General features: G+C 39.3%; 3 non-coding genes across 3 annotated transcripts; 1 reads left to right on the top strand and 2 right to left on the bottom strand.

Moving 5' to 3' along the window:
• Positions 1-503: 503 nt before the first annotated feature.
• LOC112739544 (small nucleolar RNA R71) lies at positions 504-612 on the bottom strand. Its single transcript, XR_003170477.1, has one exon. It is a non-coding gene; the product is annotated as a small nucleolar RNA R71 (small nucleolar RNA).
• Positions 613-8283: 7671 nt separating this feature from the next.
• Positions 8284-8391, top strand: LOC112738939 (small nucleolar RNA R71). The gene has a single exon (XR_003169886.1). It is a non-coding gene; the product is annotated as a small nucleolar RNA R71 (small nucleolar RNA).
• Positions 8392-19786: 11395 nt separating this feature from the next.
• LOC112738990 (small nucleolar RNA R71) lies at positions 19787-19894 on the bottom strand. Its single transcript, XR_003169934.1, has one exon. It is a non-coding gene; the product is annotated as a small nucleolar RNA R71 (small nucleolar RNA).
• Between the last annotated feature and the right edge of the window lie 2081 nt (positions 19895-21975).

The following is a 21975-nucleotide window of genomic DNA, read 5'->3' as shown; positions in this document are numbered from 1 at the left end:
GAACCTGAGAGGACTCTAAGGAGACGGCTACAAAAAGCTAGAGAACAACACTCCAGAGGAAACCATATAGAGCTTTTCGAATAAGAAGCTGAGAATACAGACTTGGCAGCCAATCCCAATGATAGAGGAGACACAAGGAAGGTCCTAGGTGACTTTACTACACCCACTTCTGACTTTTATGGAGGAAGCATCTCTATACCTGCCACTGGTGCAAATAACTTTGAGCTGAAGCCTCAACTAGTCACTTTAGTTCAACAAAATTGCCAGTTTCATGGACTTCCACAGGAAGATCCCAACAGATTCATCTCTGATTTCTTGCAGATCTGTGATACTGTCAAGACTAACGGAGTGGATCCAGAGATTTAGAAGCTTATGCTTTTCCCTTTTGCTGTAAGGGACAGAGCTAGGTTATTGCTGGATTCTCAGCCAAAGGAAAGCCTAAACTCTTAGGAAAAGGTGGTCAATGCATTTTGACTAAGTTCTTTCCAACTCAGAAGCTGAGCAAGCTTAGGGTAGAAGTTCAAACCTTCAGACAGAAAGATGGTGAATTCCTTTATGAAGCCTGGGAGAGGTACAAGCAACTGATCAAAAAGTGCCCTCCTAACATGATTTTAGACTGGACCATGCTAGATATCTTCTATGATGGCCTTTCTGAGATGTTGGTGCACGAAATTGTGATCTCTGGTAATGGCTCCAAAAACTTGGTGCTCTAATCTCAATTCATAATTTGTCACAACTTCGATACAACTAACCAGCAAGTGCACTAGGTCGTCCAAGTAATAAACCTTACGGGAGTAAGGGTCGATCCCACGGAGATTGTCGGCTTGAAGCAAGCTATGGTCACCTTGTAAATCTCAGTCAGGAAGATATAAAACAGTTATAGGGTTTTCGAAAATAATTAATAAAAGAAGGATAGGAATACTTATGTAATTCATTGGTGAGAATTTCAGATAAACGCATAGAGATGCTTTCGTTCCTCTGAACCTCTGCTTTCCTGCTGTCTTTATCCAATCAGTCTTACTCCTTTCCATGGCTGGCTTTATGCAAGGGCATCACCATTGTCAATGGTTACATCCCCTCCTCTTGTGAAAATGGTCCAAATGCTCTGTCACAGCACGGCTAATCATCTGAGGTTCCCGATCATGCTGGAATAGGATTCACCCTCCTTTTGAGTCTGTCACTACGCCCAGCAATCGCGAGTTTGAAGCTCGTCATAGTCATTCAATCCCTGAAGCCTACTCGGAATACCACAGACAAGGTTTAGACTTTCCGGATTCTCATGAATGCCGCCATCAATCTAGCTTACACCACGAAGATTCTGATTAAGAGATCCAAGAGATACTCATTCAATCTAAGGTAGAACGAAAGTGGTTGTCAGGCACGCGTTCATAGGGAAAGATGATGATTGTCACGTTCATCATATTCAGGTTGAAGTGCGAATGAATATCTTAGAAGCGGAATAAGTTGAGTTGAATAGAAAAATAGTAGTACTTTGCATTAATCTTTGAGGAACAGCAGAGCTCCACACCTTAATCTATGGAGTGTAGAAACTCTACCATTTTGAGTTCTGTAGCTCCAGAAAATCCACTTTGAGTGCAGGGAGGTCAGAATCCAATAGCATCAGCAGTCCTTCTTCAACCTCTGAATCTGATTTTTGCTCAAGTCCCTCAATTTTAGCTAGAAAATACCTGAAATCACAGAAAAACACACAAACTCATAGTAAAGTCCAGAAATGTGAATTTAACATAAAAACTAATAAAAATATCCCTAAAAGTAACTAGATTCTACTAAAAACATACTAAAAACAATGCCAAAAAGCGTATAAATTATCCGCTCATCACAACACCAAACTTAAATTGTTGCTTGTCCCCAAGCAACTGAAAATCAAATAGGATAAAAAGAAGAGAATATACTATAAATTCCAAACTATCAATGAAACATAGCTTCAATCAGATGAGCGGGACTTGTAGCTTTTTGCCTCTTGAATAGTTTTGGCATCTCACTTTATCCATTGAAGTTCAGAATGATTGGCATCTATAGGAACTCAGAGTTCAGATAGTGTTATTGATTCTCCTAGTTCAGTATGATGATTCTTGAACATAGCTATTTTATGAGTCTTGGCCGTGGCCCTAAGCACTTTGTTTTCCAGTATTACCACCAGATACATAAATGCCACAGACACATAACTGGGTGAACCTTTTTAGATTGTGACTCAGCTTTGCTAAAGTCCCCAATTAGAGGTGTCCAAGGTTCTTAAGCACACTCTTTTTTTGCTTTGGACCTTGACTTTAACCGCTCAGTCTCAAGTTTTCACTTGATACCTTCACGCCACAAGCACATGGTTAGGGACAGCTTGGTTTAGCCGCTTAGGCCAGGATTTTATTCCTTTAGGCCCTCCTATCCACTGATGCTCAAAGCCTTGGGATCCTTTTTATTTACCCTTGCCTTTTGGTTTTAAGGGTTATTGGCTTTTTGCTTTTTCCTCTTGGTTTTAAGAGCTTTTGGCTTTTTCTGCTTGCTTTTTCTTTTTCTTTCTATTTTTTTTCGCCTATTTTTTTTTCTGCAAGCATTGTTCTTTGCTGCTTTTTCTTGCTTCAAGAATCATTTTTATGATTTTTCAGATTCTCAAATAACATGTCTCCTTGTCATCATTCTTTCAAGAGCCAACATATTTAACATTCTTAAACAACAACTTCAAAAGACATATGCACTGTTCAAGCATTCATTCAGAAAACAAGAAGTATTGTCACCACATCAATATAATTAAACTAAGTTCAAGGATAAATTCGAAACTCATGTACTTCTTGTTCTTTTTGAATTAAAACATTTTTCATTTAAGAGAGGTGATTGATTCATAGGACATTCATAACTTTAAGACAAAGTTACTAAATACTAATGATCATGTAATGAAGACACAAACATAGATAAGCACTTAACATAGAAAACGAAAAACAGAGAAAGTAAGAACAAGGAATGAGTCCACCTTAGTGATGGTGGTGTTTTCTTCTTGAGGAACCAATGATGTCCTTGAGCTCTTCTATGTCTCTTCCTTGTCTTTGTTGCTCCTCCCTCATTGCTTTTCGATCTTATCTTATTTCATGAAGGATGATGGAGTGCTTTTGATGTTCCACCCTTAGTTGTCCCATGTTGGAACTTAATTCTCCTAGGGAGGTGTTGATTTGCTCCCAATAGTTTTGTGGAGGAAAATGCATTTGAGGCATCTCCGGGATCTCATGGTGATGAGCTTCCTGCGCCTCTTGAGCTCCATGAATGGGCTCTCTTGCTTGCTCCATCCTTTTCTTAGTGATGGGCTTCTCTTCCTCAATGTAAATCTCTCCTTCTATGAAAGCTCCAGCTGAGTAACATAGATGGCAAATAAGATGAGGAAAAGCTAGCCTTGCCCCAGGGGAGGGTTTTTCGGCTATTTTGTAGAGTTCAAGGGAGATGACTTCATGAACTTCTACTTCCTCTCCAATCATGATGCTTTGGATCATGATGGCCCGATCCACAGTAACTTCAGATCGGTTGCTAGTGGGGATGATGGAGCGTTGGATGAACTCCAACCATCCTCTAGCTACAGGCTTGAGGTCCAGTCTTCTTAATTGAACCGGCTTGCCTTTGGAGTCAATCTTCCATTGGGCTCCTGTCACACATATGTCCATGAGGACTTGGTCCAATCTTTGATTAAAGTTGACCCTTCTAGTGTAGGGGCGCTCATCTCCTTGCATCATAGGCAAGTTAAACGCCAACCTCACATTCTCCGGACTAAAATCTAAGTATTTCCCCCGAACCATTGTAACATAATTCTTTGGATTCGGGTTCTTACTTTGATCATGGTTCCTAATGATCCATGCATTGGCATAGAACTCTTGAACCATTAGGATGCCGACTTGTTGGATGGGGTTTGTTAGGACTTCCCAACCTCTTCTTTGGATTTCTTGTCGGATCTCCGGATACTCATTTCTCTTGAGTTTGAAAGGGACCTCGGGGATCACCTTCTTCTTGGCCACAACATCATAGAAGTAGTCTTGATGAGCTTTGGAGATGAACCTTTCCATCTCCCATGACTCGGAGGTGGAAGCTTTTGTCTTCCCTTTTCCTTTTCTAGAGGATTCTCTGGTCTTGGATGCCATCAATGGTAATGGAAAAACAAAAAGCTTATGCTTTTACCACACGAAACTTAGAATTTCGCTCGCCCTCGAGTAGGAGAAGAAAGAATAGATGAAGAAGAAGAAGAAAATATGGAGAGGAGGGGGGAGGTGTGTTTCGGCCAAGAAGAGAAAAGAGGGTTGTGTTGTGTGAAAATGAGGAAGAATGGAGGGTTATATATAGGGAAGGGAAGGGGGGTAAGTTTGGCCAATTAGGGTGGGTTTGGGTGGAAAATTGATTTTTAATTTTGAAGGTAGGTGGAGTTTATGAGGTAGGTTTATGGGGAAGAGTGGATGGATGTGCGGGTGAAGAGGTGATGGGGAAGAGAGATTGAGGTGAAAGAAGGGTGAGAAGAAGTAAGTGGAGGTAGGTGGGGATCCTGTGGGGTCCACAGATCCTGAGGTGTTCAAGGATTTACAACCTTGCACCAAGTTAGGCATGCAAAATGCCCTTGCACACAACTCTGGGCGTTCAGCGCCAGATTGGTGCTTGTTCTAGGCGTTGAACGCCCATTTGTTGCCCATTTCTGGCGTTGAACGCCAGAACCATGCTTGTTCTGGGCGTTCAGCGCCAGCTCTTCTCCAGGGTGCATTTCTGGCGTTCAGCGCCAGAACCATGCTCTGTTCTGGCGTTGAACGCCCAAAACATGCTTCTTACTGGCGTTTAAACGCCAGTAAGGTCTTCCTCCAGGGTGTGATTTTTCTTCTGCTGTTTTTGATTCCGTTTTAAATTTTTATATTTATTTTGTGACTCCACATGATCATGAACCTAATAAAACATGAAAGAACAATAAAAATAAAATTAGATAAATAAAAATTGGGTTGCCTCCCAACAAGCGCTTCTTTAATGTCAATAGCTTGACAGTAGGCTCTCATGGAGCCTCACAGATGTTCAGAGCATTGTTGAGACTCCCCAACACTAAACTTAGAGTTTGGATATGGGAGTTCAACACCAAACTTAAAATTTGGTTGTGGCCTCCCAACACCAAACTTAGAGTTTGACTGTGGGGGCTCTGGTTGACTCTGTTTTGAGAGAAGCTTTTTATGCTTCCTCTCCATGTTTACAGAAGGATAACCTTGAGTTGTAAACACAAGGGAGTCCCCATTCGATTGAAGGCCTAATTCACCTCTGTCAACATCAATCACAGCTCTTGCTGTGGCTAGGAAGGGTCTTCCAAGGATGATGAATTCATCCTCATCCTTCCCAGTATCTAGGACTATGAAATCAGCAGGGATGTAAAGGCCTTCAACCTTTACTAACACGTCCTCTACTTGTTCATAAGCCTGTTTTCTTGAACTGTCTGACATTTCTAATGAGATTTTAGTGGCTTGCACCCCAAAGATTCCCAGTTTCTCTATTACAGAGAGCGGCATGAGGTTTATTCCTGAACCAAGGTCACACAGAGCCTTAAAGATCATGGTGCCTATGGTACAAGGTATTAAGAACTTTCCAGGATCCTGTTTCTTCTGAGGCAATGTCAGTTGATCCAGATCACCTAGTTAATTGGTGAACAAGGGAGGTTCATCTTCCCAAGTTTCAATGCCAAATAATTTGGCATTCAGCTTCATGATTGCACCAAGAAACTTGGCAGCTTGCTCTTCAGTAACATCCTCATTCTCTTCAGAAGAGGAATACTCATCAGAGCTCATGAATGGCATAAGGAGATTCAATGGAATCTCTATGGTCTCTAGATGAGTCTCAGATTCCTTTGGTTCCTAAAAGGGAAGCTCCTTATTGATCACTGGACGTCCTAGGAGGTCTTCCTCCTTGGGATTCACGTCCTCTCCTTCCTTCACAGGTTCGGCCATGGTGATTAATTCAATGGCCTTGCACTCTCCTTTTGGATTTTCTTCTGTATTGCTTGGGAGAGTACTAGTGATAAACCCCATTTTGAGGGTTTATCTTGTATCGATTTCAGGGGTTTTATCAATGATTCCACACGCTTTTCATATGAAAATACAAGACTTTGTGTTCCTTTCCTAACTTTTGCCTCATGGATGAAAACGTGCTTATTTTGCACTAAATTATATGCATTTCTAATCTTCTCTTGATGCCGTTCGATGCCGTGACCTGTGTGTTAAGTGGTTTCAGAATATAGGGCAGGGATGAACCGGAAGAGAGAAGGAGAATGGGCGCAAAGGAAAGGTGCATGAGAAATTGAGCTTTGGAAACTTCAGCAAGGGCGCGTGCGCGTACTTGGCGCGCCCGCGTGGATTACGCAGCTAGAAGTCAAAGCCAGAAGCCAAGCCACGAGCCGGCTTGTGTAGTGGCTACGCCATAACCCCCATGGGCGCGCACGCGTATGCTGCGCCTCCGCTCACATTGCAAGATGCCCCAGTGGCGCGCACGCGTGCTTTGCGCGTACGCGCCGATGCTCGAACATGATTTTTTTAGAAGTCACGTGACCTGGGCGTGGAGACAGTTGGAGATCTCATCTTGGGGGAAGTGCCTTGGCGGGAAAAGCTTAAGAAGACCAAGGGTTGAAGGGTTAAGGACTTTTGGCTCATTTTTAGATGGTTCTAGATTTTTTGGCTATTGTTAGTTACATTCTTGGGTAGAGAAAGAGAGGGAGATTCCAAGCTCTCATTAGGGTTCATCTTCATCCATTTTCTGAATTTCCAATCACACTTTGGTGAGATCCATTGCAATTCTCAATTCACTTATTCATGTTATAGATCTTCTTCTCCAATCTCAATTAGTGCTTGTAATTACTCAATCTTCATAGATCCTAGATTCAACTTTGTAGTTTTGGATTTTTTTCAATTTCTTGAGAAGTTCATTTCCATTGTTGTTCTTTGTTAATTGTTATTAGTTCCTTGTGTTGAAGCACTTTCAATTCTACTTCCTTCTCATTTTTTTTACTATGCCTTTTTCCCTTGCTCATCAATTGTTTGATAAAATTCCAACATTAGTTATGGAGTAAAAGTTTCTTACTTGGCATAGGGTTTGAGTCATTAGAAATAGTTGAATAGTTTATGTCAATTGTTGATTTGGAATTAGAAATTGCTAATTGACTTGGAGTGCACTAAAGCTAGATTTCCCTAAGGTGAAAACTAGGACTTGTGACTCAAGTTAGTTACTCTCATTTGACTTTCCTCTATACCTAGGGGTTAACTAAATGAAGCAAGGCCTAATTGTTGTCATCATTGACGGGACTATAAGGATAGAATTTCTAATGCCAACCCTAGGCCGAGTCTTCTAAAAATTGATTGCTTGTTTGCCATTTATTTTGCTAAACCTTCAAAAGAACCACAACAAGGCTTCCTAATCGATAAGATGCATGCTCTAGCAATTCCAAGGGAGGACGACTCGGGGGACTAGTACTCTCGGTTATAGATTGTAGGATTGTTTGATGCGAAGTTTGAATGTCGATTAGACTATACTCACGATTATATCCATTATTGAATTCTATATCGGCATGATAAATTTCGTTTATCAACTAGGAGGAATTTTAGTAACCCTTTTACTCAGCTGGCCCACTTGTGCTTCCAAATTTCTAATGGAAGACCTTGTTTCATTCATGAAACTTACAGTGGCCTTGGACAGATCAGAGACTAAGTTTGCTAAATTAGAGGTATTTTGTTTAGAATTCTCTGTCTGTTGCTGAGTGGATGATGGGAAAGGTTTATTATTGTTAAACCTGTTTCTTCCACCATTATTAAAGCCTTGTTGAGGCTTTTGATCCTTCCATGAGAAATTTGGATGATTTCTCCATGATGGGTTATAGGTGTTTCCAGAAGGTTCACCCATATAATTTACCTCTGCTATTGTAGGGTTTTCAGGATCATAAGCTTCTTCTTCAGAAGATGCCTCTTGAGTACTGTTGGATGCAGCTTGCATTCCATTCAGACTCTGAGAAATCATATTGACTTGCTGAGTCAATATTTTGTTCTGAGCCAATATGGCATTCAGAGTATCAATTTCAAGAACTCCCTTCTTCATAGGCGTCCCATTATTCACAGGATTCCTTTCAGAAGTGTACATGAACTGGTTATTAGCAACCATGTCAATGAGTTCTTGAGCTTCTGCAGGCGTTTTCTTTAGGTGAATGGATCCACCTGAAGAAGTATCCAATGACATCTTTGATAGCTCAGATAAACCATCATAGAATATATCCAGGATGGTCCATTCTGAAAGCATGTCAGAAGGACACTTTTTGGTCAGCTGCTTGTATCTTTCCCAAGCTTCATAGAGGGATTCACCATCTTTTTGTTTGAAGGTTTGAACATCCACTCTAAGCTTGCTCAGCTTTTGAGGAGGAAAGAACTTGTAGACTTCAAGATCTACTCCATTAGTCTTAACAGTATCACAGATCTGCAAAAATTCAGTTAAGAACTGAAAAGGATCTTCAGATGGAAGTCCATGAAACTTACAATTCTGTTGCATCAGAGAAACTAGCTGAGGTTTCAGCTCAAAGTTGTTTGCTCCAATGGCAAGAATGGAGATGCTTCTTCCATGTAAATTGGAATTTGGTGCAGTAAAGTCACCAAGCATCCTCCTTGCATTATTATTATTTTCGGCTGCCATCTCCTCTTCCTGTTCAAAAATTTCTGAAAGGTTCTCTCTGGATTGTTGTAATTTAGCTTCTCTTAGTTTCCTCTTCAGAGTCCTTTCAGGTTCTGGATCTGCTTCAACAAGAATATTCTTGTCCTTGCTCCTGCTCATATGACAAAGAAGAGGGCACAGAAAAAATAATAATAATAATAATAGGGATCCTTTATACCACAGTATAGAGGTCCCTGTGTGAGTAGAAGAAAAGAAGAAGAAAATTTGAACTCAGAAAGAGAGAGGGAGTTCGGATTTTTGGTGAGTGATGTGAGGAGGAGATGTTAGTGCATGAATAAATAAATAGAATAAGATGAGAGAGGGAAAATTTCGAAAATAATTTTTTTTTTGAAAAAGGGTTAGTGATTTTCGAAAATAGTTTTTGAAAAAGGTTAGTAATTTTCGAAAATTAAAATCAAAAATTAAAATAATTAGTTAATTAAAAAGAATTTTTGAAAAAGAGGAGAGATATTTTCGAAAATTAGAGAGAGAGTTAGTTAGGTAGTTGAAACAAATTTTGAAAAGATAAGAGGTTAGGAAGTTAGAAAAGATATTTTGAAATCAAATTTTTGAAAAAGATAAGATAAGATATTTTTAAAAATATATGATTGAGATTAGTTTTTGGAAAAGATTTGATTTTTTTTTAAAATCACAATTAATGACTTGATTCACAAGAAATCACAAGATATGATTCTAGAACTCAAAGTTTGAATCTTTCTTAACAAGCAAGTAACAAACTTGAAATTTTTGAATCAAAACATTAATTGATGATGTTATTTTCGAAAATTAGGAGATAAAGATAAGAAAAAGATTTTTAAAAAATATTTTTAAAATTTCTGAAAATAACTAAGAAAATTGAAAAAGATTTGATTTTTGAAAAAGATTTTGAAAAAGATAAGATTTTTAAATTGAAAATTTGATTTAACTCATAAAAACAACTAGATTTTAAAAAGTTTTGAAAAAGTCAACTCAAATTTTCGAAATTTATGAGTGAAAAAGGGAAAGATATTTTTTTGATTTTTTTTGAATTTTTATGATGAGAGAGAAAAACACTAAAAATGCTCAATGCATGGAAATTTTAGATCAAAACAATGAATGCATGCAAGAATGCTATGAATGTCAAGATGAACACCAAGAACACTTAGAATGTTACGATGAACATCAAGACTTATTTTTGAAAATTTTTATATGCAAAGAAAACATGCAAGATACCAAACTTAGAAATCTTTCATGTTTAGACTCTATGGATGCAAGAATGCACATGTAAAACAAGAAAAGATGCAAAACAAGAAAATATCAAGATCAAACAAGAAGACATACCAAGAACAACTTGAAGATCATGAAGAACACTATGAATGCATGAATTTTCGAAAAATGCAAGATGAATATGCAATTGACACCAAACTTTCAACTTGACTCAAGACTCAAACAAGAAACATGAAATATTTTTGATTTTTGTGATTTTATGATTTTTTTGTATTTTCTTTTAATTTTTTCAAAAATCATTTTGAAAAAAAGAAAAATAAGGATTCCAAAATTTTTAATATGAATTCCAGGAATCTTATGCTCTTTAGTCTAAAGCTCCAATCAAAGGGTCAGGCATGGCTTAATAGCCAGCCAAGCTTTAGTATGTAACTCAGACATGACAAGCCTAACATGCCCTACAGAGGAATTAGACATGGCTTTACAGCCAGCCAGGCTTCAACATGCTTCATGAAACAATAGAATTCATTCTTAAAAATTTTGAAGAAAAATATATTTTTGAAAACATTTTTATTTTAAAATTTTTTTTCGAAAACAAAGGAGAAATTTTTGAAAGATTTTTTTTTTTGAAAAATTTTTGAAAACTTTTTGAAAAGAAAACGAAAAGAAAGTTACCCAATCTGAGCAACAAGATGAACCGTCAGTTGTCCAAACTCGAACAATCCCCGGCAACGGCGCCAAAAACTTGGTGCACGAAATTGTGATCTCTGGTAATGGCTCCAAAAACTTGGTGCTCTAATCTCAATTCATAATTTGTCACAACTTCGATACAACTAACCAGCAAGTGCACTGGGTCGTCCAAGTAATAAACCTGACGTGAGTAAGGGTCGATCCCACGGAGATTGTCGGCTTGAAGCAAGCTATGGTCACCTTGTAAATCTCAGTCAGGCGGATATAAAACAGTTATAGGGTTTTCAAAAATAATTAATAAAAGAAGGATAGGAATACTTATGTAATTCATTGGTGAGAATTTCAGATAAACGCACAGAGATGCTTTCGTTCCTCTGAACCTCTGCTTTCCTGCTGTCTTCATCCAATCAGTCTTACTCCTTTCCATGGCTGGCTTTATGCAAGGGCATCACCGTTGTTAATGGTTACATCCCCTCCTCTTGTGAAAATGGTCCAAATGCTCTGTCACAGCACGGCTAATCATCTGAGGTTCCCGATCATGCTGGAATAGGATTCACCCTCCTTTTGCGTTTGTCACTACGCCCAGCAATCGCGAGTTTGAAGCTCGTCACAATCATTCAATCCCTGAATCCTACTCGGAATACCACAGACAAGGTTTAGACTTTCCGGATTCTCATGAATGCCGCCATCAATCTAGCTTACACCACGAAGATTCTGATTAAGAGATCCAAGAGATACTCATTCAATCTAAGGTAGAACGGAAGTGGTTGTCAGGCACGCGTTCAAAGGGAATGATGATGATTGTCACGTTCATCACATTCAGGTTGAAGTGCGAATGAATATCTTAGAAGCGGAATAAGTTGAGTTGAATAGAAAAATAGTAGTACTTTGCATTAATCTTTGAGGAACATGAGAGCTCCACACCTTAATCTATGGAGTGTAGAAACTCTACTGTTGAAAATACATAAGTGAAAGGTCCAGGCATGGCCGAGAGGCCAGCCCCCAAACGTGACCAATAGATCAAAATATAATCCAAAAATGATCAAAAGATGTCTAATACAATAGTAAAAAGTCCTATTTATAATAAACTAGCTACTAGGGTTTACAGAAGTAAGTAATTGATGCATAAATCCACTTCCGGGGCCCACTTGGTGTGTGCTTGGGCTGAGCTTGAAGTCTACACGTGGAGAGGTCATTCTTGGAGTTGAACGCCAGCTTTTGTGCCAGTTTGGGCGTTGAACTCCACTTTGCAACTTGTTTCTGGCGCTGGACGCCAGAATTGGGCAGAGAGCTGGCGTTGAACGCCAGTTTTCGTCGTCTAAAATTGGGCAAAGTATAGACTATTATATATTGCTGGAAAGCCCTAGATGTTAGAATCCAACAGCATCAGCAGTCCTTCTTCAACCTCTGAATCTGATTTTTGCTCAAGTCCCTCAATTTCAGCCAGAAAATACCTGAAATCACAGAAAAACACACAAACTCATAGTAAAGTCCAGAAATATAAATTTAACATAAAAACTAATAAAAACATCCCTAAAAGTAACTAGATTCTACTAAAAACATACTAAAAACAATGCCAAAAAGCGTATAAATTATCCGCTCATCAGATGTCCAAGATGGCATTGGACCACTCTGCTCGTGGTTCACTCCACTTGAAGAAAATGCCTGAAGAGGCACAGGAACTCATTGACATGGTTGCAAACAACCAATTCATGTACACTTCTGAGAGGAACCCTGTGAACAATGGAGTAGCTCAGAAGAGAGGATCTTGGAGGTTGACAATCAGAATGCCATATTGGTTCAGAACAGGATCCTGACCCAACATGTCAACATGATCTCTCAGCATTTGACTGGAATGCAAGCTGCATCTGGAAGCACCCAGGACGCCTCCTATGAAGGAGACGCCTATGATCTAGATCAACCCATGATGGATGAGGTTAACTATTTGGGAAATTCCTTAGGACATCCCAACAATGAGCCTTATGGAAACACCTACAACTCATCATGGAGGAATCATCCCAACTTTTCATGGAGGGATCAACAGAAGCCTCAACAAGGCTTCAACAACAATCAAGGTGGAAGGAACCAGAATAGGTTCAATAACAGACCATTCCCACCTTCTCAGCAACAGATGGAGACGTCTAAGCAGAGCCTCTCTAACTTAGCTACTATAGTCTCAAATCTCTCTAAGACCACTCACAATTTCATTACTGAAACAAGATCCTCTATTAGGAATCTGGAGGTACAGATTGGTCATTTGAGTAAAAGGATCCCTGAGACCCCTTTTAACACTCTTCCAAGTAACACTTAAGTAAACCCAAGAGAAGAGTGCAAGGCCCTCAGTATAGGAGCTGAGGCCGAATCTGAAGAGGAAGTTCTGGTGTTAAACACCAGCCAGGGAGTAGAGGTTGGGCGTTCAACGCCCAAAGAGGAGCAAGTTTTGGCGTTGAACGCCATAATGGGAGCAGCTGGGTGTTCAACGCTCACTAAGGACCCCTTTTTGGAAGAATTAAAGGAAACCAGAACTCATGAGGAAACCATATAGGTTCCATTGAATACTAGGTTATAGATTATAGACTCTGAAGAATATTCCGCCTTTGATGAGGAAGAGGAAACTAGGGAAGAGCAAGTTGCTCGGTACTTAGGAATTTTGATGAAGCTGAATGCCAAATTATTTGGCATAGAGACATTGGAGGAAGAACCTCCAGTGCTCACCAAGGAGCTCAATACCTTGGTTCAGAAGAAACTACCTCAAAAGCTGCCGGATCCCGGACGCTTCCTAATTCCCTGCACCATCGGGACAATTACCTTTGAGAAGGCTTTATGTGACCTAGGGTCAAGAATAAACCTCATGTCTCTTTGTGTAATGGAAAGGCTAGGACTTTTTAAGGTGCAAGCTGCCAAGATCTCTTTAGATATGGGAGACAAGTCACTAAAAAAGGCATATGGTCTAGTAGAGAATGTCTTAGTAAAGGTTGAGAACTATTACATCCCTCCAGATTTTATAACCTTAGATACTAGAGAGGACGAGGATAAATCCCTCATCTGTGGAAAACCTTTCCTAGCCACTGCCAATGCCATAATTAATGTGGCAAAGGGAGAGCTCGTTTTGTAGTTATGGGAAGACCACATCTTGTTCAAGATGCGTAAACCTAACTCCCTCCCAAAAGGAGAGACAACTGTGCAACACTTAGTGTTCCAACCATCTCTCTGTGTGCGGAGCTTTAAAGAGCCCCCAAACACCAAATCTAAGTTTGGTGTTGAAAAACCATCATCAAGCAATGAAAATGAAGTTACCAAGAAAATGATACCTAAGGGCTGGAGGGATAAGAAAATTCCCACTGAAGGCCTCTCACCTGGCATGAGAGTTGTCTTCACAGACAGCCCAATCATTCTGCATACTGTGAATAAGATCCTATCTCTAGAACACGTGGAGCTCATCCATGAGAGCACAGGGAAGAAGTTAACTGTAAGGGGAAAAATTTTGATCCCCTATCCATCCCCGTAAAGAGGCTAACCGTCAAGCTAGTGATGTTAAAGAAGTGCTTGTGGGAGGCAACCCAACCATAACTAGAGTATTTATGTTTTTTTAAGTTTATTTATCTAATATTGGTTTATTCTCATAATTGTTTCTTTAAATTTGTGATCATGTGCATAGAATAGAGACAGAGACATTCCGAGATGGAAACAAAACACCTTGGAGTAGACGCCTTGCTGGCATTGAATACCAGACAGGGAGGTAGGAGGGGCGTTCAACGCCCCACATGGATAAGAAAGCTGGCGTTGAAAGCCACTGGTGCACGAAATTACAATCACACTTTTGCAACTCCGCACAACTAACCAGCAAGTGCACTGGGTCGTCCAAGTAATACCTTACGTGAGTAAGGGTCGATCCCATGGAGATTGTCGGCTTGAAGCAAGCTATGGTTATCTTGTAACTCTTAGTCAGGATATCAATAATTCTCAAATTTAATTGTACAAAGTAAAAGAAAATGAAATAAATACTTGTTATGCAGTAATGAAGAACAGGTTGAGGCTTTGGAGATGCTTTGTCTTCTGAATCTCTGCTTTCCTACTATCTTCTTCTTCATGCACGCAAGGCTCCTTCCATGGCAAGCTTTATGTTGGGCATCACCGTTGTCAATGGCTACTTCCCGTCCTCTCAGTGAAAACGTTCCAAATGCGCTGTCACCGCACGGCTAATCATCTGTCGGTTCTCGATATGCTGGAATAGGATCCATTGATTCTTTTGCGTCTGTCACACGCCCAACAATCGCGAGTTTGAAGCTCATCACAGCCATCCCTTCCTAGATCCTACTCAGAATACCACAGACAAGGTTTAGACATTCCGGATCTCAGGAATGGCTGCCAATAATTCTAGCATATACCACGAAGGTTCCAATCTTAGATTAGAAACCCAAGAGATACACATTCAAGCTTGATTACATGTAGAACAGAGGTGGTTATCAGGCACACATTCATAGGTGAGAATGATGATGAGTGTCATGGATCATCACATTCATCGAGTTGAAGTGCGAATGAATATCTTAGAATGGAAGCAAGCGTAATAGAATGGAAAACAGTAGTAATTGCATTAATTCATGAAGAACAGCAGAGCTCCTCACCTCCAACAATGGGGTTTAGAGACTCATGCCGTAGAAAATACAATAAGAAACGTGTAGAATGTCATGAGGTACAATATGAATCACTGAGAGTAGTATTTATAGTAAACTAGTAACCTAGGGTTACAGAAAATGAGTAAGCTAGGGTGTTTATTGTAAAATTCCACTTCCGGGCCCCACTTGGTGTGTGCTTGGGCTGAGCATTGAAGCTTTCATGTGTAGAGACATTTCTTGGAGTTAAACGCCAGCTTTTATGCCAGTTTGGGCGTTTAACTCCAGCTTTTGTGCCAGTTCTGGAGTTAAACGCCAGAATTCTTGAGCCGACTTGGAACGCCTGTTTGGGCCATCAAACCTCGGGCAAAGTATGGACTATTATATATTGGTGGAAAGCTGATGAGCGGATAATTTATGCGCTTTTTGGCATTGTTTTTAGTATGTTTTTAGTAGGATCTAGTTACTTTTAGAGATGTTTTCATTAGTTTTTCTGTTAAATTCACATTTCTGGACTTTACTATGAGTTTGTGTGTTTTTCTGTGATTTCAGGTATTTTCTGGCTGAAATTGAGGGACCTGAGCAAAAATCAGATTCAGAGGTTGAAGAAGGACTGCTGATGTTGTTGGATTCTGACCTCCCTTCACTCAAAGTGGATTTTCTGGAGCTACAGAACTAGAAATGGCGCGCTTCCAAGTGCATCGGAAAGTAGACATCCAGGGCTTTCCAGAAATATATAATAGTCCATACTTTGGCCAAGAATAAACAACATAAACTGGCGTTCAACGCCAGATTTCTGCCCAAATCTGGTGTCCAGCGCCAGAAAAGGAGCCAAAACCAGAGTTGAACGCCCAAACTGGCACAAAAGCTGGCGTTCAACTCCAACAAGGACCTCTACACGTGCAACACTCAAGCTCAGCCCAAGCACACACCAAGTGGGCCCCGGAAGTGGATTTATGCATCAATTACTTACTTCTGTAAACCCTAGTAGCTAGTTTATTATAAATAGGACCTTTCACTATTGTATTAGACGTCTTTTTGACCATCTTTGATCAGTTGTATGCTATCTTAGATCACGTTTGAGGGCTGGCCTCTCGGCCATGCCTGGACTTTTACTTATGTATTTTAAACGGTAGAGTTTCTACACTCCATAGATTAAGGTGTGGAGCTCTGCTGTTCCTCAAAGATTAATGCAAAGTACTACTGTTTTCTATTCAATTCATCTTGTTTCGCTTCTAAGATATTCATTCGTACTTCAATCTGAATGTGATGAACGTGACAATCATCATCATTCCCTATGAACGTGTGCCTGACAACCACTTCCGTTCTACCTTAGACTGAATGATTATCTCTTAGATCTCTTAATCGGAATCTTCGTGGTGTAAGCTAGAATGATGGCGGCATTCAAGAGAATCCGGAAGGTCTAAACCTCGTCTGTGGTATTCCGAGTAGGATTCAATGAATGAATGACTGTGACGAGCTCCAAACTCGTGATTGCGGGGCGTTAGTGACAGACGCAAAAGGATAGTAAATCCTATTCCAGCATGATCGAGAACCGACAGATGAATAGCCGTGCCGTGACAGGGTGCGTTGACCATTTTCACTGAGAGGATAAGATGAAGCCATTGACAAGGGTGATGCCTCCAAACGATTAGCCGTGCCGTGACAGGGCATTTGGATCATTTTCCCGAGAGAAGACCGAAAGTAGCCATTGACAATGGTGATGTATCACATAAAGCCAGCCATGGAAAGGAGTAAGACTGACTGGATGAAGATAGCAGGAAAGCAGAGGTTCAGAGGAACGAAAGCATTTCCATTCGCTTATCTGAAATTCTCACCAATGAATTACATAAGTATTTCTATCCCTATTCTATTAATTATTATTCGAAAACACCATTATCAATTTATATCTGCCTAACTGAGATTTGCAAGGTGACCATAGCTTGCTTCATACCAACAATCTCCGTGGGATTCGACCCTTACTCACGTAAGGTATTACTTGGACGACCCAGTGCACTTGTTGGTCAGTTACACAGAGTTGTGAACCGTGGTTTTGGCATCATGTTTTTGGTGCCATTTCCAGGGAAAGAAAGAGCAATGAACTTTACATAATTAAAGTGTAATCACAATTCCGCGTACCAATTTTTTGGCGCCGTTGCCGGGGATTGTTCGAGTTTGGACAACTGACGGTTCATCTTGTTGCTCAGATTAGGTAATTTTCTTTTTGTTTTCTTTTCAAAAAATTTTTCAAAAATATTTCAAAATTTTCTCCTTTGTTTTCGAAAAAAAAATAATATAAAAATGTTTTCAAAAATTTTATTCAAAATTTTTAAGAATGAATTCTAGTGTTTCATGAAGCATGTGAAGCCTGGCTAGCTGTAAAGCCATGTCTAAATTTATTTGGACTGAGGCAGCAATTCGTTATCAAGAGCAAGCTAGTTGTTGCTAATCCACCTGCTGCTATTCCTGATTCACCTGCTGAAGCTTGGCTGGCCATTGGCCATGTCTAGTGTTTTGGACCCGAGCTTTCATTGAAAGCTTGGCTGGCTAGTGAGCCATGTCTAATTCCTGGACTGAAGCTTTAGACTAAGAATGCAAGATTCCTGTAATTCATGTTAAAAATTTTGGAATCCTTATTTTTTCTTTTTCATATAATTTTCGAAAAAAATCCAAAAAAAAATTAGAAAATCATAAAAATCAAAAACATTTTTTGTGTTTCTTGTTTGAGTCATGAGTCATGTCATAAGTTTGGTGTCATTTGCATGTGCATCTTGCATTTTTCGAAAATTTCATGCATTCATAGTGTTCTTCATAATCTTCAAGTGTTCTTGGTAAGTCTTCTTGTTTGATCTTGATGATTTTTTGTTTTGTGTTGTATGGTGTTTTTCATATGCATTCTTGAATTCTTAGTGCGTAAGCATTAAAGAATTCTAAGTTTGGTGTCTTGCATGTTTTCTTTGCATTAAAAATTTTTCAAAATTGTGTCTATGATGTTCATCCTGACATTCAAAGTGTTCTTGGTGTTCATCTTGACATTCATATCATTCGTGCATGCATTCATTGTTTTGATTCAAAATTTTCATGCATTGAGTCTTTTTGTTGTTTTTCTCTCTCATCATAAAAATTTAAAAAAAAAACAAAAAAATACCTTTCCCTTTGTCTCTCATCAAATTCGAAAATTTGAGTTGACTTTTTCAAAAATTTTTAAAATCAAGTTGTTTCTTATGAGTCAAATCAAATTTTCAATTTGAAAATCTTATCTTTTTCAAAAATCAAATCTTTTTCAAAATTCTTAGTTATTTTCGAAAATTCCAAAAATATTTTTCAAAAATCTTTTTCTTATTTTTATATCAAATTTTCGAAAATAACATAATCAATTAATGTTTTGATTCAAAAATTTGAAGTTTGTTACTTGCTTGTTAAGAAAGTTTCAAACTTTAAGTTCTAGAATCATATCTTATGATTTCTTGAGAATCAAGTCATTAATTGAGATTTTAAAAATCAAATCTTTTTCAAAACTAATTTCTAAAATATCTTCTTATCTTACCTTTTTCAAAAAGTTGGTTTCAAAATATCTTTTCTAACCTCCTAACTTCTTATCTTTTCAAAATTTGTTTCAACTAACTAACTAACTTTTTGTTTGTTTCTTAACTTTTTCAAAACTACCTAACTAACTCTCTCTCTCTAATTTTCGAAAATATCTTCCCTCTTTTTCAAAAATTTCTTTTTAATTAACTAATTATTCTTATTTTTATTTTTGATTTTAAAAATTTTCGAAAAATACTAACATTTTTCAAAAAACCATTTTCGAAAATCACTAACTCTTTTTCAAAAATATTTTTTGAAAATTCTCCCTCTCCCATCTTATTCTATTTATTTATTCATTTACTAACATCTCATCTCACATCTCAACCCTCCTCACAGTTGTGTTTCTTCTATTACATTACATTCTTTGTCTCCCCCTCTTCTTCTACTCACACAGGGATCCCTATACTGTAGTATAAAGGATCTCTATTATTATTATTATTTTTCTGTGCCCTCTTCTTTGTCATATGAGCAGGAGCAAGGATAAGAACATTCTTGTGGAAGCAAACCCAGAACCTGAAAGGACTCTGAAGAGAAAATTAAGAGAAGCTAAATTACAACAATCCAGAGATAACCTTTCAGAAATTTTCGAACAGGAAGAGGAGATGGCAGCCGAAAATAATAATAATGCAAGGAAGATGCTTGGTGACTTTACTGCACCTAATTCCAATTTACATGGAAGAAGCATCTCCATTCCTGCCATTGGAGCAAACAACTTTGAGCTAAAACCTCAATTAGTTTCTCTGATGCAGCAGAACTGCAAGTTTCATGGACTTCCATCTGAAGATCCTTTTCAGTTCTTAACTGAATTCTTGCAGATATGTGATACTGTTAAGACTAATGGAGTAGATCCTAAAGTCTACAGGCTCATGGTTTTCCCATTTGCTGTAAGAGACAGAGCTAGAATATGGTTGGATTCTCAACCCAAAGACAGCCTGAACTCTTGGGATAAGCTGGTCACGGCTTTCTTAGCCAAGTACTTTCCTCCTCAAAAGCTGAGCAAGCTTAGAGCTGATGTTCAGACCTTCAGACAGAAAGAAGGTGAATCCCTCTATGAAGCTTGGGAAAGATACAAACAGTTGACCAAAAAGTGTCCTTCTGACATGCTTTCAGAATGGACCATCCTGGATATATTCTATGATGGTCTGTCTGAGCTATGAAAGATGTCATTGGATACCTCTGCAGGTGGATCCATTCACCTAAAGAAAACGCATGCAGAAGCTCAAGAACTCATTGACATGGTTGCTAATAACCAGTTCATGTACACTTCTGAAAGGAATCCTGTGAATAATGGGACGCCTATGAAGAAGGGAGTTCTTGAAGTTGATACTCTGAATGCCATATTGGCTCAGAACAAATTATTGACTCAGCAAGTCAATATGATTTCTCAGAGTCTGAATGGAATGCAAGCTGCATCCAACAGTACTCAAGAGGCTTCTTATGCAGAAGAAGCTTATGATCCTGAGAACCCTGCAATAGCAGAGGTAAATTACTTAGGTGAACCTTATGGAAACACCTATAACTCATCATGGAGAAATCACCCCAATTTCTCATGGAAGGATCAAAAGTCTCAACAAGGCTTTAATAATGGTGGAAGAAACAGGTTTAACAATAATAAACCTTTTCCATCATCCACTCAGCAACAGACAGAGAACTCTGAACAAAATGCTTCTAATTTAGCAAATCTAGTCTCTGATCTATCTAAGGCCACTGTGAGTTTCATGAATGAAACCAGGTCTTCCATTAGAAATTTGGAAGCACAAGTGGGCCAGCTGAGTAAAAGGATCACTGAAATCCCTCCAAGTACTCTCCCAAGCAATACAGAAGAGAATCCAAAAGGAGAGTGCAAGGCCATTGATATAAGCACCATGGCCGAACCCAAAGAGGGAGAGGAAGATGCAAATCCCAAGGAGGAAGACCTCCTGGGATGTCCAGTGATCAATAAGGAGCTTCCCTCTGAGGAACCAAAGGAATCTGAGACTCATCTAGAGACCATAGAGATTCCATTGAACCTCCTTATGCCCTTCATGAGCTCTGATGAGTATTCCTCTTCTGAAGAGAATGAGGATGTTACTGAAGAGCAAACTGCCAAGTTTCTTGGTGCAATCATGAAGCTAAATGCCAAATTATTTGGCATTGATACTTGGGAAGTTGGACCTCCCTTGTTCATCAATGAACTAAGTGATCTGGATCAACTGACATTGCCTCAGAAGAGACAGGATCCTGGGAAGTTCATAATACCTTATACCATAGGCACCATGATCTTTAAGGCTCTGTGTGACCTTGGTTCAGGAATAAACCTCATGCCCCTCTCTGTAATAGAGAAACTGGGAATCTATGGGGTGCAAGCTGCTAAAATCTCATTAGAAATGGCAGACTATTCAAGAAAACAGGCATATGGACAAGTAGAGGACTTGTTAGTAAAGGTTAAAGGCCTTTACATCCCTGCTGATTTCATAGTCCTGGATACTGGAAAGGAAGAGGATGAATCCATCATCCTAGGAAGACCTTTCCTGGCCACAGCAAGAGCTGTGATTGATGTTGACAGAGGTGAAATAGTCCTTCAATGGAATGAGGACTCCCTTGTGTTTAAAACTCAAGGATCTCCCTCTGCAACCATGGAGAGGAAGCATGAAAAGCTTCTCTCAAAGCAGAGTCAACCCAAGCCCCCACAGTCAAACTCTAAGTTTGGTGTTGGGAGGCCACAACCAAACTCTAAGTTTGGTGTTGAACTCCCATATCCAAACTCTAAGTTTGGTGTTGGAGAGTTTCAACAATGCTCTGCATATCTGTGAGGCTCCATGAGAGCCCACTGTCAAGCTATTGACATTAAAGAAGCGCTTGTTGGGAGGCAACCCAATGTTTATTTATCTAATTTTTATTTTCATTGTTTTTCATGTCTTTATAGGTTCATGATCATGTGGAGTCATAAAATAAATAGAAAAATTGAAAACAGAATAAAAAACAGCAGAAGAAAAATCACACCCTGGAGGAGCATCTGTCTGGCGTTCAGCGCCAGAACAGAGCATGGTTCTGGCGCTGAACGCCCAAAATGGGCAGCTTCTGGGCGCTGAATGCCAGAACAGGCATTGTTCTGGCGTTCAACGCCAGAAATGGCACACAAATGGGCGTTGAACGCCCAAAATGGCCACCAACCTGACGCTGAATGCCCAGAGTTGTGTGCAAAGGC

Source organism: Arachis hypogaea, chromosome 13 (genome assembly GCF_003086295.3).
Source record: "Arachis hypogaea cultivar Tifrunner chromosome 13, arahy.Tifrunner.gnm2.J5K5, whole genome shotgun sequence".
Classification (NCBI taxonomy): domain Eukaryota; kingdom Viridiplantae; phylum Streptophyta; class Magnoliopsida; order Fabales; family Fabaceae; genus Arachis; species Arachis hypogaea.
This window is presented reverse-complemented; position numbering and strand designations above follow the sequence as displayed.